The sequence below is a fragment of the Oncorhynchus tshawytscha genome, linkage group LG23 (assembly GCF_018296145.1).
Source record: "Oncorhynchus tshawytscha isolate Ot180627B linkage group LG23, Otsh_v2.0, whole genome shotgun sequence".
NCBI classification, from domain to species: Eukaryota; Metazoa; Chordata; class Actinopteri; order Salmoniformes; family Salmonidae; genus Oncorhynchus; species Oncorhynchus tshawytscha.
In genome coordinates this window covers 12618187-12639448 of record NC_056451.1, presented here as the reverse complement: position 1 = coordinate 12639448, position 21262 = coordinate 12618187, and the positions used below count along the sequence as shown (strand labels likewise).

Below are 21262 nucleotides of genomic sequence, written 5' to 3'. Positions count from 1 at the left end.
GAAAATTCCAGAAAATTATGTCATGGCTTTAGAAGCTTCTGATTGACGTCAATTAGCCTATTGGAGGTGTACCTGTGGATGTATTTCATGGCCTACCTTCAAACTCAGTACCTCTTTGCTTGGCATCATAGAAAAATCAAAAGAAATCAGTCAAGACCTCAGAAAAGCAAATTGTAGACCTTCACAAGCCTTGGGAGAAATGTCCAAACACCTGAAGGTAGCACGTTCATCTGTACAAACAATAGTACGCAAGTATAAACACCATGGAACCACGCAGCCGTCATACAGTTCAGGAAGGAGACACGTTCTGTTTTCTAGAGATGAACATACTTTGGTGCGAAAAGTGCAAATCAATCTCAGAACAACAGCAAAGGACCTTGTGAAGATGCTGGAGGAAACTGGTACAAAAGTATCTATATTCACAGTAAAAACGAGTCCTATATCGACATAACCTGAAAGGCTGATCAGCAAGGAAGAAGCCACTGCTCCAAAACCGCCATAAAAAAGACAGACTACGATTTACAACTGCACATGGGGACAAAGATTGTACTTTTTGGTCTGATGAAACAAAAATAGAACTGTTTGGCCATAATGACCATCGTTATGTTTGGAGGAAAAAGGGGGAGACTTGCAAGCTGAAGAACACCATCCCAACCATGAAGCACAGGGGTGGCAGCATCATGTTGTGGGGGTGCTTTGCTGCAGGAGGGACTGGTGCACTTCACAAAATATAAGGCATCATGAGAAAGGAATATTATGTGGATATATTGAAGCAACATCTCAAGACATCAGTCAGGAAGTTAAAGCTTGGTCGCAAATGGGTCTTCCAAATGGACAATGACCCCCAGCATACTTCCAAAGTTGTGGCAAAATGTCTTAACCTGTTGAGTGTAGGGGGCAGTATTTTGATGTTTGGATGAAAAACGTACCCAAATTAAACTGCCTATTCCTCAGGCCCAGAATATGCATATACAGTGCCTTGCGAAAGTATTCGGCCCCTTTGAACTTTGCGACCTTTTGCCACATTTCAGTGTGTTCCTTGTTCTTCATGATGCTCTCTGCGCTTTTAACGGACCTCTGAGACTATCACAGTGCAGATGCATTTATACGGAGACTTGATTACACACAGGTGGATTGTATTTATCATCATTAGTCATTTAGGTCAACATTGGATCATTCAGAGATCCTCACTGAACTTCTGGAGAGAGTTTGCTGCACTGAAAGTAAAGGGGCTGAATAATTTTGCACGCCCAATTTTTCAGTATTTGGTTTGTTAAAAAAGTTTGAAATATCGTTCCACTTCATGATTGTGTCCCACTTGTTGTTGATTCTTCACAAAAAAATACAGTTTTATATCTTTATGTTTGAAGCCTGAAATGTGGCAAAAGGTCGCAAAGTTCAAGGGGGCCGAATACTTTCGCAAGGCACTGTAATTGTCAGATTAGGATAGAAAACACTCTAAAGTTTCTAAAACTGTCCAAATTTTGTCTGTGAGTATAACAGCACTGATATTGCAGGCGAAAACCTGAGGAAAATCCAACCCGGAAGTGCTGTTTTTCCTGAAAGCTCTGTTCCATTGCCTGCCTTCGCTCCATTTAAAGGGATATCCACCAGATTCCTTTTCCTATGGCTTCCACGTGTTGTGAACAGTCTTTAGACATAGTTTCAGGCTTTTATTTTGAAAAATGAGCGAGAAAGATCACATCGCGTCATTGTATGGCTGGGTGCCAGCAGCGTCTTGAATGCGCAACAGCTTGGAGCAGACATTTTCTCTCTCTCTCTCCTATTGAAGGTACAGTCCGGTTGAAATATTATCGATTATATATTGTAAAAACAACCTGAGGATTGATTATGAAAAACGTTTAACATGTTTCTACGAACTTTACAGATCATATTTACAATTTTCGTCTGCCCAACCGCTCGAGCCTGTGGATTTCTGAACATAACGCGCCAACGAAATGGAGATATTTTGGATATAAAAATAATCTTTATGGAATAAAAGGAACATTTATTGTGTATTAGGAGTCTCGTGAGTGCAAACATCCGAAGATCATCAAAGGTAAGCGATTCATTTTATTGATTTTCTGACTTTCGTGACCAATCTACTTGGCTGCTAGCTGTTTGTAATGTTGTCTGCTGAGAGAGATGTCCTTACATAAACGCTTGGTAAGCTTACGCCAGGTGGAGTAACAACAGGCTAAGCTGTGTTTTGCTATATTGCACTTGTGATTTCATGAAAATTAATTATTTTTAGTAATTTAATTTGAATTTGGCGCTTTGCAACTCAGCGGATGTTGACGAAAATGATCCCGCTAACGGGATGGGTGCATCAAGAAGTTAAGGACAACAAAGTCAAGGTATTGGATTGGCCATCACAAAGCCCTGACCTCAATCCTATAGAAAATTTGTGGGCAGAACTGAAAAAAAGTGTGCGAGCAAGGAGGCCTGCAAACCTGACTCGGTTACACCAGCTATGTCAGGATTAATGGACCAAATTTCAGCCAACTTATTGTGGGAAGCTTGTGGAAGGCTACCCGAAACATTTGACCCAAGTTAAACACTTTAAAAGGTAATGCTACCAAGTACTAATTGAGTGCATGTAAACTTCTGACCCACTGGGAATGTGATGAAAGAAATAAAAGCTGAAATAAATCGTTCTCTCTACTATTATTCCAACATATCACATTCTTAAAATAAAGTGGTAATCCTAACTTGCCTAAAACATAATTTTTACTAGGATTAAATGTCAGGAATTGTGAAAAACTGAGTTTAAATGTATTTGGCTAAGGTGTGTGTAAACTTCCGACTTTTGTGTGTGTGTGTGTGTGTGTGTGTGTGTGTGTGTGTGTGTGTGTGTGTGTGTGTGTGTGTGTGTGTGTGTGTGTGTGTGTGTGTGTGTGTGTGTATATGTGTGTGTGTGTGTGTGTGTGTGTGTGTGTGTGTGTGTGTGTGTGTGTGTGTGTGTGTGTGTGTGTGTGTATGTATGTGTGTATATATATATATATATAAATATATAAAAAAACTCAATACTATAGCCAGGTTTATAGTGGAAGGCAAACAATGATTATTGAAGTAAAGGAAAGACCCAAACAACCAATGCAACTGTAAAGTACTCTGGAAATAATATGAGCTGCAGCAAAAAAATGCTTCAGATGTCAGAAGAGAAATTACATTAACTAACGAAGCAGAAGAAGACAAGTTTCTTGACTGGTTCTTCTCTATTCAGAGAAAGGGAATTTAACAAAAGTGCACTTAGTTTACATTGATAAATGGGCAGATTATGAATCAAATCTGTTGACAAATCCTAGAGAGAGTTGGAGATGGCCAAATCACAGGGCATCTCAGAACACAATCTGTTCTGGCAATCTGCTTAAAGAGAATTAGACTTCACTTTGCCAGTTCCCCTTTCAGCACAGAGTGGTTTGAGAAATCTTTGGATTTCTCTCTTTGAATTCTCCACTCTCTGACAATATGGCAAAGAGATCTTTCAAACAATGAAAAAGAACAATCTGTTGGTTTCGTAAGTGATTTTGTTCCTCTGGATAGGCTGACACCTAGATTTAGGTCCAATTTTTTAAATGATGCCAGAGCATTTCCATGCTCTTGCAGTGCACGGTTCATGTTGTGAATTATAGCATATTATGAGGGTTATCCAAGTCCTTGGCCACAAAAATATACACTAAAGAAATCCCAAATCGGGACAAGGTCTTGCTTAACATGAGGGCCATCAATCACAATTAACATTTTGGAAACACATTAACCTGGTCATTGTTCTGGAAAATTCCTCCTGCCAGTCAATTCAGCAGAGCCTCAAGAAAGTTCATTTTCCCTCCCATTGCAGTGGCTATTTATAGTTAGACTGAACTTGGTCGGTCAAAATCATCTGCGATTGAACATTCTTGGGGCCATGATTAGAGGCCATTGGCCTAAATCCAACACTACGACCTTATCTATTCCAGACAAAGCTAATTGTGACAAATGGTGAAGGTTGGGTATGTGACCTAGTTACCCAAAAACACAGCAGGTATTTCAACCTGTAAAGACTTGTTTAAAAAAAAGAAGCCACTGGACTAAATAAAAAACAGACCAGCTGGCAGCCACATGCTAACGCTGGTTCCTCTATTATCTCAAATTCTATAATAGCTCTGTTCATTTGTACTTTGTTCTATTTTCTCTATGCCCCCAGTATGAGAGAAAAGGGCCAAGAGCATAAAGAGAAAATGTAAACTGTAGTGTATCAATAACAGCCTATTTGTGGGTTGCGTGATATGTGTGGGCTTCTGGCCAATATTCTATTGTTTTGCTCTTTTTTGGTCTGTAGCAAAATGTTGATCGATGAATGCTGGTACTTGCCATCTGTAAGAGCTGTAATGGATCAGTTCAGAAGTCAAAGCACAGCCTGGGAAAGAACAACAAAATAATAACATATTCAACGCTTGTGTGCAGTGAAACCAAATTCCATTTCAAGTTCAACAGCAAAACATGATTAACTCCAAAGCACTAAAAGGTCCCAGACTTCAAATTGCTCCCAAATGCCCAGTAGATTTATTTTTGAGGGTAGGGCTATGCATTTTATTTTCCTTCGGAAAGGAAGGGAAGGTTGCACAGTTGAATCAACACCACAGATCAATAAGCCACTTGTTAGGATGCTCATACTATCTGATTGGTGCACTGCGATCAACTTGTCAATGCAATTTCAAAATATATTTTCCTGGAGTAAGGGAAAAAGCAAGCATCTGTGTTCAGTAAACTTTCAAGGCTCTTAACATATTGTATGTGGAGCTCAATCTTATTTTCCTTCAAAAAAATCCAAAAATGGTCTCAATTTAAAAGTACGATACGCGAGCCAGCATAAGAGTAGCATAAGCTAAACACCTAAAAAAAAAAGGGAAAAATGGAAATGTAAATTGGAAGGAAAAAAAGATCTGAGAGGGCTTTGAGACAACGGTGCTAGCATAATCTCTTCTGATTGGGTAACATGAGTAGAGGAACGATTCCACCACCAGAGAGGTAACAAAACTGGCCAGCCTGGGCTTCCTCTCAACTCTGAGTTAACATGTAAACACCATTACACAATCCACTGCTCGTAATCACAACTTGGTACGTAATCATGTACAACTCTGGCAGCTGAAACATTTTACAGGATGTTTGTTTTATTTGCAACTTTATTCTACTCTTTTCAGGTGCTTCCATATATGATTGGAAGGACAAACAAGCAGCTCACACTCCTGCATGTTAACATGTGTTAACATGAGCATGTGCGATTCTGCATCGATTCTGAATATGGACCTTCAACAGTGAAAGAGGAGATTCCACAACCACATCTCCAAAGGAACCAGAAAAGCTTCATTAACCAGCAAAATAACACAAATGACAACAACCACAGATCTCGCCAAGTGGAGGAAGAGATGAAGGATAGGGATGGCGGTTAGGAGAGGACAGATATCTTCCAAACCCTGTGTCCCCCCCACTGACCTGGGTGCAGTTTGATTAATCACAGAGACTAAAGCGGGAAGACTTAGCTGCTCATTATCCCGGATCAGGACCAGGGCTCGGAATTAAGATATTGGGATCATCTACAGCTGTGGACCACCATGTCCCCGCGGGTGGTGCCCATTGTCCAACCCCTCCCCGTGAAGATTTAACACAGGGGCTCCAGAATGGTCGTTGATCAAGCATATGTTTCAAGCTCCCCTAATTTCTGTTACACTCAATATTAGCAAATATGTAGTAACAACGGTTTGCAGTTCAATGTCACGGACCACCTCAAACTACTTAAAGCGAGAGTGCCAGAATTTCTGTTCTGACAATGTTGATGATATCTCTGATTACTTGAGAAGAGGAGAGACATTTAAAACAGTCAATTAAAATGTAGACTTTGGGCAGATAATTGAGCCCTTCCTCTAGAAATGCATCAAGAACCATCCATTTGTGAGCAACAAATTGCCACCCAAAGATCATCCAAATATCATCAGTTGAGTTCAAGCTAAAACCCTAGAGCTCTCTTGTGCATGTCATCCCATTGTCAAAAGACTAGGAGAAAATGCAAGACTAGCAAGGGAGTTTTTCAGCTCTACATCAAATGTTAAAAGAACTGACCAGAGATGAGCATTCCTACGGAATACCAAGTACATGTTCATCGGGCACATAGAGTACCCTGTAAAGGTCCTTCCTCCTCTCAGCTGTCTATTATTGTGGGTCAGTGTAGTATTGTGGGTCAGTGTAGTATTGTGGGTCAGTGAGAGTGAAATCACAAGGAGCACACGCACAGTCCAGCATAAGGGAGAGGCATGTTATGACTACTCGTCTCTCACCATTCCTTCACCAAATTCCCATACTCTTATGTCTTAACAGTGGGTAAGGTAAATGACTTGACCCCCCCCCCCCTAACATGGCCTCCTTCCCCAGATAGCCCCAAAGAAATTCAATCAGTATTCAGGTCAAGCCACAACTCCACCTTAACTCCTGACCTCACCCGGCTCTCCTCAGACCATGACAGGGGTTTGCCTGTGTCAGGTTTTAACAAAGTCCTCATGTCAAGGGGGGATCAGCGGTCTAACCCTGTCAAGGCCAACACAATCAATCCAGCGGAGGAGTTCAAGGTGGTCTGACCCACACCTAACCCTGATGCTGAAACCATGGCGACAAGCTCAGCCAATGATTTTCCCATCAAACCCCCACCGAGAGTGTCTTGAGAAACAGTCCAGGATATGCTCATGTTTCAGGGCTGGCACTGGAGGACAATTACTATAATTTTTTAAAATTAACTTCGCTCTAGTTTCACTCTATCTACAACAACGTGACACAGCACAGTCTAAACATGAAGGCTGAACAACCCTGCTGCTGGTATAACTGGGGACCAAGGGGAGGGTATTAGCATAGCATAATTACACTGGGGAAAGATCCATGGAACAATAGTGTGGGACACCAGGGAGCAAGACATAGCCCACAATTTGCCATTGTGCTCCTTCCCCCTTTCTTACCCCATTGATATTGGAGAATAATGCCAGAATTCAGACTGTTAGTTGGTGCATTTAGTATAATAATAACCAGGCGGAGCACAGGGTTAATGTGATTAGCAACCCTGTGCTGACACCTCACCACCCTCCACCAGTGGGGTATTATCATGCTAACCTAAAAGAGGAAAAAAAAATATTTGAAAGGAAAATATAGGAGGAGGCAGGGACCTCGGAAGCCAAGTGAACACAATGCCTGCGAATTTCAGCCTAGTCTGCCAAGGCGAGGGGGTAGACAAATGGACATAGACATAATGCTAGCTGGTTAATTAAAATAACATAATTAAAAAGGTCTTGTGTGTGAATGGTCGTCTCAATGCAATCACTGACCTGAGTGTCCGATATATGTCCCTCAGAGCGCAGTCAGTCTCTCTCCATTACCGACTCCATTAGACATCTAAACAGACATTTCTTAGCACTTTTTCCAAATCAGACAAGCGTCTTGAGATACTGTTTGTTGGAACCTTTTTTTTTGTGACCATCTAATGGTCACGGACACAGACTGTGATTATAATAGTAGGTAATGGAACCATGCCTTAGAGTGTGAGTGGGAGGTAGGGGTCATTTCCACTGTGTTGGCTATTTGGGTCCCTTCAAATTAGGTGACTAAAGATATACCCGGTTTACTGTACCTCTCTCCATCGCTCACTCCTCTCCCACTCCTCTCTCTGAGACGAGGCATTAAAGCAGTATCAGGCTCTGCAGTTGGAGACTTGTTTACCTTGAGTTGTCTTTCATACCGTCAGTCACCAGTGATCACCCCTCAGGGAGAGACTGTCGAGGCAGAGAGATAATATGGGAAAGCAATAAAGGAGGATCAAATGAAGCCGCCTTGGAGGCACTGGGCAGGAGAAAGAGAACCTGTAGGAGTGCGTTTGTATGCGTCAACACAAATATGTTTACTGTATCTGTGTAAGACGAAACACATGGTAAACATCGTAACAGCCGTTATAACACACAAATACCCACCACACACACACACACACACAGCTGCGTGGATGAGTCACCACATGGTTAACTGGCACACCCGTGGAATGGGACGATTGAGGTGAGAAGGGGGGCGGGGGGGGCAATTGTACGCACACTGGTAGAATTATATGACATTACCCCTGGACCTCTACCCCCACAGACCGGTTTAAAAATAACCCTGATTCAGGCGAAAGGGGCTGGAGTTCAGAGAAACCCAGGAAAATGACTGCGATAGGAGTCTGTTACTGAACTAATCTTGCACCTCGTCCAAACCAAACGACTGATAGCATTATCACCACCCAGAGATGTAGACTTCTACTGTAAAAACCAGCACATACACCAACCCTCACACATGCATAAATACACACACAGACGTTAAACAAAGCGAGGACTAGCCAACACTTGAATGCGATCCATTGTCATCCCTTCCCTAAGTGCATATAGTACAGTACATGCTAAGTCTTGATAGACCCCGGACAAGTTTCCAGTAACAAGGTCGAACAAGACAGCTATTTATGGATAGTTGGGAAATTCGATGCAGGGTTTTGAACAAGCTAATAAAAACCCAATTGGCAGTATGCATGTCATTTAACACCAATGTGTGACAGACTAATATATGTATTTTTCTATAGTTGCATGATACCATTCAAAAAAATATCTAAAATAAGAGGTTTAATCAAAACACTTTGTGTAAATGAATACCAGTCACCTTTTGAGTGCGTGCAGAGCCTGAATCGGGTATGATGAGGCATTACTGCATGAAGCAGCGGCTTTAAGCGGGAAAAACAATCTTAGGTTTTTAATTTCCTGCTTCATTTCACGTGTCGGGCCCATAAAAATCCTAATTTCCAAAAACTGCAATAAGCTACTTTGAGACATGATCATGACTCAGAATAAGTTCTCCAGTAGCAAAACTCTAAATAGATTTTTTCCCCCCCATGAGATTATTGCTTTGCGGTATAGGCTATATCTGTGAGAACAGACACAATAACTGTGCCATAGATTTTAAGAACACAAACAAAGACTAATAGGGGGGAATTTCAACCAAAGTTAAGCGTGCATAAAAGGGAACGTAATTTTATTCTTATACGCTTTTCTCTATAGACGTATTCTGATGTTACGCATGAGAATAGCATGCTATTCAGCCACTATACATTTGGGGTAGAGATCAAAGAAAGGAAGGTAGTGGCAGAGGTGTATTCTGGCGTTGAATTCATTTCATTGACTTCAACACCTTCATGCAAAATGAAATGATGAATAAGGTCAAGCAACCTGTCGGTTCCAAGTGCAACAACAACTTTCTTTTTTCGAATAGAAATAAACACTATTCTCCATGCACTAATTTACAGAGCTATTTGAGTAATCCGTTTGGATAAGGGAATTGTACATATACACGGCAATTGTTTAAAATCTATTTTACCTTATGATCGCTGGTGACTAATGTAAAATCAGTCATATTTCTGCAAACTAAAAAGCATGTCAACATGACAGGTATTTCGTACTCTTTTCCACAGTGAAGTATAAAATAGCTCTGACGTTATTCAGAATTCTAGGCCTAAGGCTTTATAATTTGTGGGTCTGAAATTTGGAGACCCAAGCCGAGGCTGTAGCCTGTGAAACCCAGTACACACTGACAGTAGCGGCGAACCTACCGAGTTGATGTGTGCACTCTAGAATTAATTATATGGCCGGACATTTTTTTTAACAATTTCAATCATATTAAATATTAGCCACTATCAGTAGCCACCATCAGCAATACCCAGAGAAATAGGCCTACAGTGCCTTCAGAAAGTATTGACACCACCCCTTGACTTTTTCTAAATGTTGTTGTGTTACAGCCTGAATTTTAAATGCATTAAATTGAGATTGTGTCACACAACACCCCAGAAAGTCAATGTGGAATTATGTTTTCAGAAATGTATTAAAAATGTCAAATGTAAATGTCTTGAGTCAATAAGTATTCAACCCCTTTCTTATGGCAAGCCTAAATAAGTTGAGAAAAAGAGTTTAACAAGTCACATAAGTTGCATGGACAATAATAATAGTGTTTAACATGATTTTTGAATGACTACCTCATCTCTGTACCCCACACACATACAGATAATTGTAAGGTCCCTCAGTCGAGCAGTGAATTTCAAAAACAGATTCAACCACAAAGACCGGGGAGGTTTTCCAATGCTTCGCAAAGAAAGGGACCCATTGGTAGATGGGTAGAAATAAAAATACAGACACTGAATATCCCCTTTGATCATGTTTAAGTAATTAATTACACTTTGGATGGTGTATCAATACACCCAGTCACTAAAAAGATACAGGCGTCCTTCCTAACTCAGTTTCCGGAGAGGAAGGAGACCGCTCAGGGATTTCACCATGAGGCCAATGCTGACATTAAAACAGTTAGTTTTCCCCTGTCACAGCCATTAAACTCTAAGGATGGATCAAAAACATAGTTACTCCACAATACTAACCTAAATGACAAAGTGAAAAGAACATGTATCCTGTTTGCAATTAAGCACTAAAGTAGAACTGCAGAAAATGTCCTGAATACAATGCATTATGTTTGGGACAAATCCAACACAACACGTCTGTGAATATATTTAAGCATGGTGGTGGCTGCATTGGAGTTTCTTCCAGGATTAAAAGAAACAGAATAGAGCCAAACAGGCCATTTCCTAGAGGAAAACCTGGTTCAGTCTGCTTTCCAACAGACATAAAACACATTGACAAATACACACTGGAGTTGCTTACCAAGGCGACATTGAATGCTCCTCTGTGGCCTAGTTACCGTTAACTTAAAAATGTCTTGAAAAATCTATGGCAAGTCGTGAAAATTGCTGTCTAGCAACGATCATGAACAAATCCAGGTGTACAAAGCTCTTAGAGACTTACCCAGAAAGACTCACAGCTGTAATTGCTGCGAAAGGTGATTCTAACATGTATTGACTCAGAGGGTTGAATACTTCTCTAATCAAGATTGTGTTTTATTTTTGATACATTTTGCATCGTTCCCTTACATTGTTAGTTTACCTTTCTTTTGTCTGTCAAGTCCGTGAGGTTGTTCCTGAGGGTCAATAGTGTTTTACATTAGGCTAATATTACACGTTGTTCCATAATTTGGGACATGTAGCCTATTTGAATCATTCATGGAGCACAGACCATACATACTGTCCTGTGAGGATCAGATGGTTCAGATCAGCTTGGCAATGGTTGACAATAGAGGTTGACCGATTATGATTTTTCAACGCCGATACCGATTATTGGAGGACCAAAAAAAGCCGATACAGATTATTCGGACAAATTTCTTTATTTGTAATAACGACAATTACAACAATACTGAATGAACACTTATTTTAACGTAACATAATACATCAATAAAATCAATTTAGCCTCAAATAAATAATGAAACATGTTCAATTTGGTCAGAATGATGATATGATAAGAGGTAATGATTAATAAGATGACTGTTTATCCATGAAATATATAATTTTTTTATTTAACTAGGCAAGTCAGTTAAGAACAAATTCTTATTTAAAATGATGGCCTACCCCGAACGACGCTGGGTCAATTGTGCGCAGCTCTATGGGACTCCCAATCACAGCCGGATGTGATACAGTCTGGATTTGAACCAGGGACTGTAGTAATGCATCTAACACAGATGCAGTGCTCTAGACCGTTGCGCCACTCGGGAGCCTTATAGAGTTTCATTCGGGGGATGGTAACAACCTCTTCTGTGGTGCCCCAAATCCTAATGAGTTAATTGTTGCATGATTAATTTAAAAATCGAGTAACAATTAAACATAGTTAGTTGATTAAATAAATAACAGTCGTTCGATTAATGAAAGCAAAGTCACGACAATAGCAGTTTAAACCTGGAGCATGGTTCATGACGACGGGATCGTTGTCATCACAGTTCCGGAATTAGTGAGGATAATTAAGGTATATTGATAAGACTGCTGTTCAACCCCTATTGTACCCTTTTCTCACCTTCCAATATTTCATGAATTGAACATGGAAACATTCATGATGAATCAAACCGCTGTTGACTACAATGCTTTCCACAGTTGTGTCAAGTTGGCTGGTAGTGGATCTCTACTCTGAATAGATCATTCCATCTCATCCCACAGATGCTCTATTGGATTGAGATCTGGTGACAGGGTGGCCATTGCAGTAAACTGAATTGACCGTCATGTTCTTGGAACCATTCCTGAACAAGCCTTGTGGCATGAGGCATTTAACGTGCTGAAAAAAAATGAAGGGATGCACCTGATTGGCAATGACGTTCAGAAATCCTGTGGCTCCACTTTTATCAAGAGGCCCAATACGTGGCATGAAAATACACCTCACATCACACCACCAACCTGCAATGTTGACGCACTGCATTATGGATGCATGTACTCATGTGGTTCTCCATACCCTAGTCCTCCTGTCAGCGTGAAACAGCAGGAACCGGGATTCATCAGACCAGGCAATGTTTTTCTGATTCTCCAGTGTTTTCTCCATTTAGCACACTTAGTTTTTTGCTGAAAGAAATGGAACTCCGTAAGGTTATCGACCTCCATACCCCATTCGTGTCAAGGTAAAATGAGTTGTGCATTCTTTTATTGGTCTTTGGGCACCAATGTTGTACTGGACTGTTAGCTGACTAGCTGTAGCCCATCTGTTGCTCTGCACATTTTGTGTCAGCCTCCTTTGTTGAAGTAGATTTAACAGATGACATCAATAAAGGATCATAGCTTTCAACTGGATTCACTGGTCAGTCTATGCCACGGAAAGAGAATGTACACATGTACAATGTTTTGTACACTCAGTGTATATTCTAGTGAGTCTGTCAAGAAAATTATAATTAAAACGTTAAAGTATTTAAAGGGATGATTTCAGATAAATGTACTGAAAACTCTATTGAATGAAATCTCCACAAGAAAATCTGTTGGCCAGCAAGTGGAAGGGTTTCCAGAGATTGAATAAATGTATTTCAGTGTCAGCAAGGTAATCACACCTGATAAGCCTGTTATGCACCTGCATAAGATAAGTCTGAATAACAACTACTGAGAAGTGCCTAGTAAAGGCGTGCTTAAGAAAGGCATACATTCCCTAAGTCTGAATCGGGCCCTAAATGCATAAGGATTACATGTATTATATGGCATGAAGGATGGATTTTAAGATGATCAAATTACATTTTTGTTGATGTTATTCTCCTACTTACCCTGCCTATTTCCAAATCTCTCTCCCTCTTTTACTAATGTCCTCCTCTCACACATTTTCTCTCTGAAGAACAGATCTTTCCTGCATGCTAAGAAATTGTGGGTCGATTTCCAAGAACAACAAGCTCCAGCATGCACCCACATTTCAATTCCTGGGATGTGGTTAGGAGATTCAGTTTTGCACTTTAATTCTAGCCTAAAAATAAAAACATATATTTTGAAATCATGCAGGAACTAGATGGTTTTCAGCTACAGTGAAATCCATTGCATGATCACAAAAATAGACTATACAAAAACTGTATGAATGCGCCACCAGAAACAAAATCAACTTAATAAACCCATTATAAGGATTTTGGATACAGCTAAGCCAAAACACCAGTGAATCCAAAGTAAACATTCAGTGAAGTGAAGGGACGGATTGCTTCAGTTTCAACATGGGCAGCTAATCAATGAGGCAGGATGGCGGGAGGCTACCCTCATTATGAAGTGATTAAGAGATCATTTGGAACAAAAACCACTGCACCTTTAGCCCCTCTAGGACTGCGCCAATCAATAATGTGTGTGCGGCCAGCAGCAATTCACAGGAGGGCTTGTTTCGTTAACCTGCATTCTATGAGAAGATGAGCAGTAGAGTAAAAAGATTGCTGCAAAATATACACTGCTCAAAAAAATAAAGGGACACTTAAACAACACAATGTAACTCCAAGTCAATCACACTTCTGTGAAATCAAACTGTCCACTTAGGAAGCAACACTGATTGACAATAAATTTCACATGCTGTTGTACAAATGGAATAGACAACAGGTGGAAATTATAGGCAATTAGCAAGACACCCCCAATAAAGGAGTGGTTCTGCAGGTGATAACCACAGACCACTTCTCAGTTCCTATGCTTCCTGGCTGATGTTTTGGTCACTTTTGAATGCTGGCGGTGGTTTCACTCTAGTGGTAGCATGAGACGGAGTCTACAACCCACACAAGTGACTCAGGTAGTGCAGCTCATCCAGGATGGCACATCAATGCGAGCTGTGGCAAGAAGGTTTGCTGTGTCTGTCAGCGTAGTGTCCAGAGCATGGAGGCGCTACCAGGAGACAGGCCAGTACATCAGGAGATGTGGAGGAGGCCGTAGGAGGGCAACAACCCAGTAGCAGGACCGCTACTTCCGCCTTTGTGCAAGGAGGAGCAGGAGGAGCACTGCCAAAGCCCTGCAAAATGACCTCCAGCAGGCCACAAATGTGCATGTGTATGCTCAAACAGTCAGAAACAGACTCCATGAGGGTGGTATGAGGGCCCGACGTCCACAGGTGGGGGTTGTGCTTACAGCTCAACACCGTGCAGGACGTTTGGCATTTGCCAGAGAACACAAAGATTGGCAAATTCGCCACTGGCGCCCTGTGCTTTTCACAGATGAAAGCAGGTTCACACTGAGCACATGTGACAGACGTGACAGTCTGGAGATGCCGTGGAGAACGTTCTGCTGCCTGCAACATCCTCCAGCATGACCGGTTTGGCGATGGGTCAGTCACGGTGAGGGTGGCATTTCTTTGGGGGGCCGCACAGCCCTCCATGTGCTCGCCAGAGGTAGCCTGACTGCCATTAGGTACCGAGATGAGATCCTCAGACCCCTTGTGAGACCATATGCTGGTGCGGTTGGCCCTGGGTTCCTCCTAATGCAAGACAATGCTAGACTTCATGTGGCTGGAGTGTCAGCAGTTCCTGCAAGAGGAAAGCATTGATGCTATGGACTGGCCTGCCCGTTCCCCAGACCTGAATCCAATTGAGCACATCTGGGACATCATGTCTCGCTCCATCCACCAATGCCACGTTGCACCACAGACTGTCCAGGAGTTGGCGGATACTTTAGTCCAGGTCTGGGAGGAGATCCCTCAAGAGACCATCCGCCACCTCATCAGGAGCATGCCCAGGTGTTGTAGGGAGGTCATTCAGGCACGTGGAAGCCACACACACTAGTGAGCCTCATTTTGACTTGTTTTAAGGACATTACATCAAAGTTGGATCAGCCTATAGTCTGGTTTTCCACTTTAATTTTGAGTGTGACTCCAAATCCAGACCTCCATGGGTTGATAAATTTGATTTACATTGATCATTTTTGTGTGATTTTGTTGTCAGCACATTCAACTATGTATAGAAAAAAGTATTTAATAAGAAAATTTCATTCATTCAGATCTAGGATGTGTTATTTTAGTGTTTTAGTGTTCCATTTATTATTTTGAGCAGTGTATATTGCTTCCTGCATTAAGTAGCCAATGGGAAAATGTTTTGATTCAAGTTTACTGATACTATTATATACATACAGTACCAATAGGTATCTCAATGCCTGAATATTGCATATAGGCCCTTGTGTTTGTTATGGTTCATTGGGGGCTCTGGGGGATTGTCGGTGTCGCAGTTAAATGTGAGTATAAAAAAGGCAACCGTCTTAGTCATCGCTCAGTAATCCTCAGTGATGAGACTCAATGTGCAAATGAAGTAGCTACCTCCTCAGATGAAATATGCATGAAAGGGAAATAAGTTTAATCTCAACAGGATGTATTTCTTGCCCAAAACTATTCTCCCTTACCAGCCCTGAGTGTACTGGGCAAAAACTTCCCATCACACTAATCAAACAGCTGTGTGTGTGGCCAATCTCTTTTGAGGAAGACAAAAAGATAATGGAATCTAAAAGGATTACTCAAAATGCAGATTGAAGCACCTTCCCAAATCACCCAATTACAAACAAACATAGACAAGCCACTCAGACAGCAGGATTTACATACTAATATAACAAATAAAGTAGGATGAAAACATGTTCACATACAAAGACTAAGGGTTGGGAAACCTTTACGGACCTGAATACATAAATATGATACTATCTGCTGACACAGGTTATACTGCCCTCTGTAATTGCTGGAACCCTTCCACTTCAGTTCATGGAGCTTAACCAGACAGTTACCCAGCAGTCTCTGCCCGTGGCTGCTGCAGGTTAGCTGAGCAGCCTAAGACCATGTTTGACAAGGGGTTAACACTGCTGAAAAAGGCTTTATAAAACCACAGGAAGACAGCCAGTCTGGAAAGGAGGACTGAGGCCTGTCACTTGTCCAGAGTGTGGTCTGCAACCTTTTTTATTTTTTTTCTCCATCCTACCCTTTGGTTGAACTCTGCTCTTTTTCCTCCCAAATTCACGCACTCATCAGCTCTGGGATAATTACCCGTACTGTGCTAACCGCGGCAGTGTGACAGGAGGGCAGCCATCACTCGCCTGTTTTTAGAATCAGAGCTAATTACTGCCCTGTCAAGGACTCTATTTAAATGACTGCTACTGATGGGGCTAATAGGATAAAACAGTGTCAATATTGAACACAGTCAATTAAACCAGATAGTTATTTTGGGCACCAAGGTCCTGGTGTGCTGAAATGAACACAGATATACAGAAAAATAAATGAAAAATAAATGAAGAGGTGATATTCAAACCAATACTAGAAAATCCAATAAATCATGAAAAATCTATGATGACCAAATACAGTGACGCTTAGCATTGTAATAAGGACTCAGTAAAACAAGTTTCTGCATTGTGAAGAGCAAACAGCTAAAACACAGTAAAATACATTTCCCCCTACTGGTCCCGGACAATGATTGAAGACCCCCTTCAGCTGCCATAGCAAAGCCATGAGGCTTTCCTCAACCCACCCTTTTTAATGCAATATGTTCATGTGATTTTCCCCCAATGCTCATTGGAGGGGCCAAACCTAAAGGCCAAGGCCTGGTGGTCTCAGCAGATAGCTGGGACAGGCCTGTCCCGTGTCAGCCTTGGGTTATGGATGATGGGGAGGCTCTGGGGCTGACAGGTAATAATTCACTCCCCAGGGTTCAGGAACCTGTCGCTGAACCGAGGCAGGCAGACAGGGAGGGTGGAAGACGGCACGGCCTCGCAAAACCCTCCTTTCCTTACTTTCCCCACTAAGCCAGATATGGGGTCCCCATTGGCTGCCCAGTTGCCATGGGTAACAAACTACCATCAATATGAAATATGAGGTGCCACAGTCCAGTGCTTCACTCCGGTGCAGGGCCAAACAAAGTCCCATATGCTGAGGGTGGGAGCCGAAGATTAACTGTTGCTCCTTCAAGCCAAACACAGTCACACTGCCCATTTCTTAAACTCCAGCAGCCCTCCAGTGCCGTAGGTAGTAATTCAGAGTCACCTCAGACAGATGGTTACTGTCAATACTCCACACTTACAATGCTTTTAAAGAAAGATACTATAAAAGTCATATTGATCTCAAAATGGAAGTTATCAACACAGAAGGGGCAGATTGCAGTAATTCAACCACTGCAATTGATATGTGCCAGGGTGTCTGGGCTCTATCAGGATCCTAATCGAAACCATTCAATATAATATTATGGATAGTATAATGGTACCACAGTCTTCTGCGGAAGACAGTTGACTCAAAAGACAGTTGCTTCTCTAAACAGTACAGTAACTTGAGTCTGGGCCAGTTCTGAAGCCAGTTCTCCAACTGTTGGAACAGTTGGAGAGGCAGCAGAGTTGGATGAGGGAATATCTGCATCACAGGGGTGACCGTGGACTGGGAGGTATAGGCTGTACTGTACGTCCCACAGGACCATAGTCCTGGGCCCCTGGGACAGAGCCTATTTCTACTCTCATTACCCCGCGGACCATTAAGGAGACACAGCCATCCACACATCACAGCCCAGCTCAGCCCTGCAGCAGACCTCCTGTCATTTAATACAAAAACTACAGCACCATCGGAAATAGGAAATAAAATTACACCGTGGTCTGAATGCACCATTAGCCATGCTAACCGAACGCCGGCTCTTTCAGGGCTGAAATGAGAACCGGACTACATACAATTTGGGAGCCGACGGAAAGGGAGCGGGCTGCCGACACTCGCCTCTCTCAGCTCCAGTCATTTACAGCCATCACCCACCAGCATGCAAGACCTGAGTTACTTATTGAATGGGGTTGGGTAATAAGAAAGCGGAGATGTGTGTTTCTGGAGGTAGGAAATGAGAAAGAGAGAGAGCGAAAGGAAGTGAGCAAGGTAAAAAGAGTTCCGAGAGGGCATAATGGTTGGGTAGGAGTTACAAATAATATAAACATATTATTCAAAAATGATAAATCCAGAAAACACAACAAACCAGTAGGATATTCCAACTCTGTTGAAGGGAAGCAATATCACCACTTGTTGATTAGGCTATGACATCTAAAACACCTACTGTATAACAGTACTGTCATTTTCTCTGACAGAGCAGCCTAGCCCTGACGACAAGGACCTGTGAAAAACTAGGATACCAACTGCAACTTTGGTTTCCTTTTTAACATGTCAAAGATGGGGGTGAAGATTGTTTTTAATAAAAATATCTGCAGCAAGAAACATTTAAAAAGGAGAAAAACAACCTTGTTTGTACTGTAAGATAATGATACCCAAGAGTCAGTGAGTTTTGCACCAAATTAACATGAATATTTACATTTCTTCTAAAACATTGGAATATAGACGCAGTTATCACACATCACCAAAACTATTATGGATGGGAAACACGTTAGTTGTGCATGCTGTCAGTGGCGGCATGCCCATAGGGGGCACAAAGGCAAGTGCCCCCTCAGATGTCGTGTTGTGAGATGTTTCAGATGTTAAATTAATTAGTCATCTTAATTTTTAAGCCCATGTTTTATCCAAATCATTTATAAAAAGAACTGTCAGCAGCATTTTGCAGATGGGACACACTGACTGGACTAGGCAAAGAGTACCCCCCGCCCCCCACAATTCTCCCTAGTAAGTGGTCCCTTCCCAAGTGCACAGAGAAAAAGAAAGGCATGCCACTATACTCTAGCGCGTGGAGTATCGTCAGTGGAGGAGGAGAGTGTAGAGTGACACACAGTGTTTTATTTGATTTTAGCTGATGGTGTTGGACAGGAGGTATGTTTATAAATGAACGTGATCAAGCTATGTAGCCTATTGATTTCTTCTTCATGAATAAATAAAACAAACATGTGTTGTTTGTTTGCTTCTACATCTGCATTGCTTGCTGTTTGGGGTTTTAGGCTGGGTTTCTGTATTGCACTTTGTGACATCCGCTGATGTAAAAAGGGCTTTATAAATACATTTGATTGATAGTACTAACCTTGCAACTGTATGATGTTGGCTTTAGTTAGCCAGCTAGATAGACTCCCAATCTCGCCATTTCAGGCTATCAATCAAGTTGGATTAGCTTGTCTAACCTACCTGCTGGCCAGGTTACTAGACTTGAGAAAAGCAGGCAATTACTAAATGTACTAAATAAGACTCACATTCCTTTCAACCCTTTAACCCCCCCCATAGCTGAGAGTGGTTCTAAAGAGCATAAAAAGATAGCCTATTTTTGTCTCAATCGAGGTCTGTAGACTACACACAGACTGTCACCTTCAATGTCCTCCTATATCTGGAACTATTGGACATTATTCTCGCTAATTCGACACAATATTGGCTATTATATTTTGGCTAGTGTTTACCAAAACGCATTGAAGACTGCATGAAAAAACGAATATCAACATGTAATTCGAATCACTGTTATTGATAGCCTCTAGCTGTATTTTCAGGCTATAAATATGTGCACAAACTCAAAAAACATAAAACAATTTAAGAATCAGCCTAAACATACAATCAAAGGCATCATCATTTGTTTCATTGCATTATGACAGATAACCAGCAGATCACAGACTGCAGTTGTTGTGGAAAATTCAAAGTCATCCACAACTAAAATCACCCAATGCGCATTTTAATTAAGCAGCTGTCAAAATGACAAGACATTGCTCTATAATATAAAGCTGGTGAACCAAGTAAGGTCAATCTAGGCCTACAACAACAAGTTTGTCACGCCACACAAAGGACTGCGAAATCTGTGAAATCACCCAACTCGATACATCTTGGCGCACGCAGCTATGCATTTCAACTTACTCTTTAAGACTGGCAACAATTTTCTACAAAAACGATCTTGTATTCACCTTGTTCAAATGACCCAGTGAGATTATATAACAGTGTTTGAAAGACATGTATGGTTGCAGGTCTATTATATAGACCATTAAAGTCTCGTTTTAATTTCTGTAAACTATAGCCTACATAAATACAAACAGACGTGTCTGCACAACGACAAAAACAGTCATATAGCCTATCCAAAAACGGATAGTATTCCTAGTATACTATTTTTGGCATATTTATTTGATGACAAATGCTCTTTTCGCATGCTGAAAAGATGATCGAGCTGAAGCCAATGGTTTAGGACACGGTTTCCCAATCTCGGTCTTGGGGCCCTTCCTGGGTGCACGTTTTCGTTTTGCCCTAGCACGAAACAGCTGATTCAAATAACTAACTCCTTCAGTAGCCGACTGTCTCCGTGGCTGCACCTACATTTAACTTGCGCATTCGGAGTATTTTGTGTTGCCACAAGTTTGCCCCAGTGTCTACATAGAGGACATTGGGCTATTTAAAACAAAACGATGTCGTATTCTAGTTCTAAGTAGGTACTTATAGGAAGTCCTACCATTCATAACATGTTTGGCCAGTTTATACCACCTACCCGTTTTGGTTTTTGCCCTAGCACTAGCGGAATCAAATAATCAACGCTTGATAAAGAGAAAGTGCCGTAGTATAATTCTTACCTTTTTCTTTCGTTTTGGCTATCTTGTTTCGTTGACAATAATTTGATTCTAGCAGGACAGAGACCAGTGTTACAGAAGCGTAAAGACGGGATGAGTTATTTTTTCCAAAAATGCTTGTATTCCCAGAGCGCGAAAGCTGCGAAAGAGCGCCCCTTGTCATGACAGAGACCCACGCACGCTCGAGCTGGACTGCAATCACAACATACCTCACCCAGCGAAGAGCAGCATAGGATAATACACGCCCTAGTGTGTTGAATTGGCAGGCAGTCGGTCCAATGACAGGGGGAGGGATAGTACCAGACCTCGTTTGAGACGGGTTTTTTAAAATTCTTTTTTAAAAAACCTTGTTTGAGACGTGTTTTGTTCAAACCTTTTCATTAGACTCCTCCCTCAACATCTCACTTTTGTCCAGTTGTTGGATGC

At 41.6% G+C, this 21262-nt stretch overlaps 1 protein-coding gene across 5 annotated transcripts in view; it reads right to left on the bottom strand.

Moving 5' to 3' along the window:
* The window catches only part of sema6e (sema domain, transmembrane domain (TM), and cytoplasmic domain, (semaphorin) 6E), a 130594-nt gene extending 109534 nt beyond the window's left edge, over window positions 1-21060 (bottom strand). For 4 of the 5 annotated variants that reach the window (XM_024385820.2, XM_024385819.2, XM_024385823.2 and 1 more), the window contains exon 1: window positions 20840-21060. The gene's annotated coding sequence lies outside the window, so the exon portion shown is untranslated. The remainder of the gene's footprint in view (window positions 1-20839) is intronic. The other variant, XM_024385818.2, reaches the window with a different exon arrangement.
* Window positions 21061-21262: the final 202 nt, after the last annotated feature.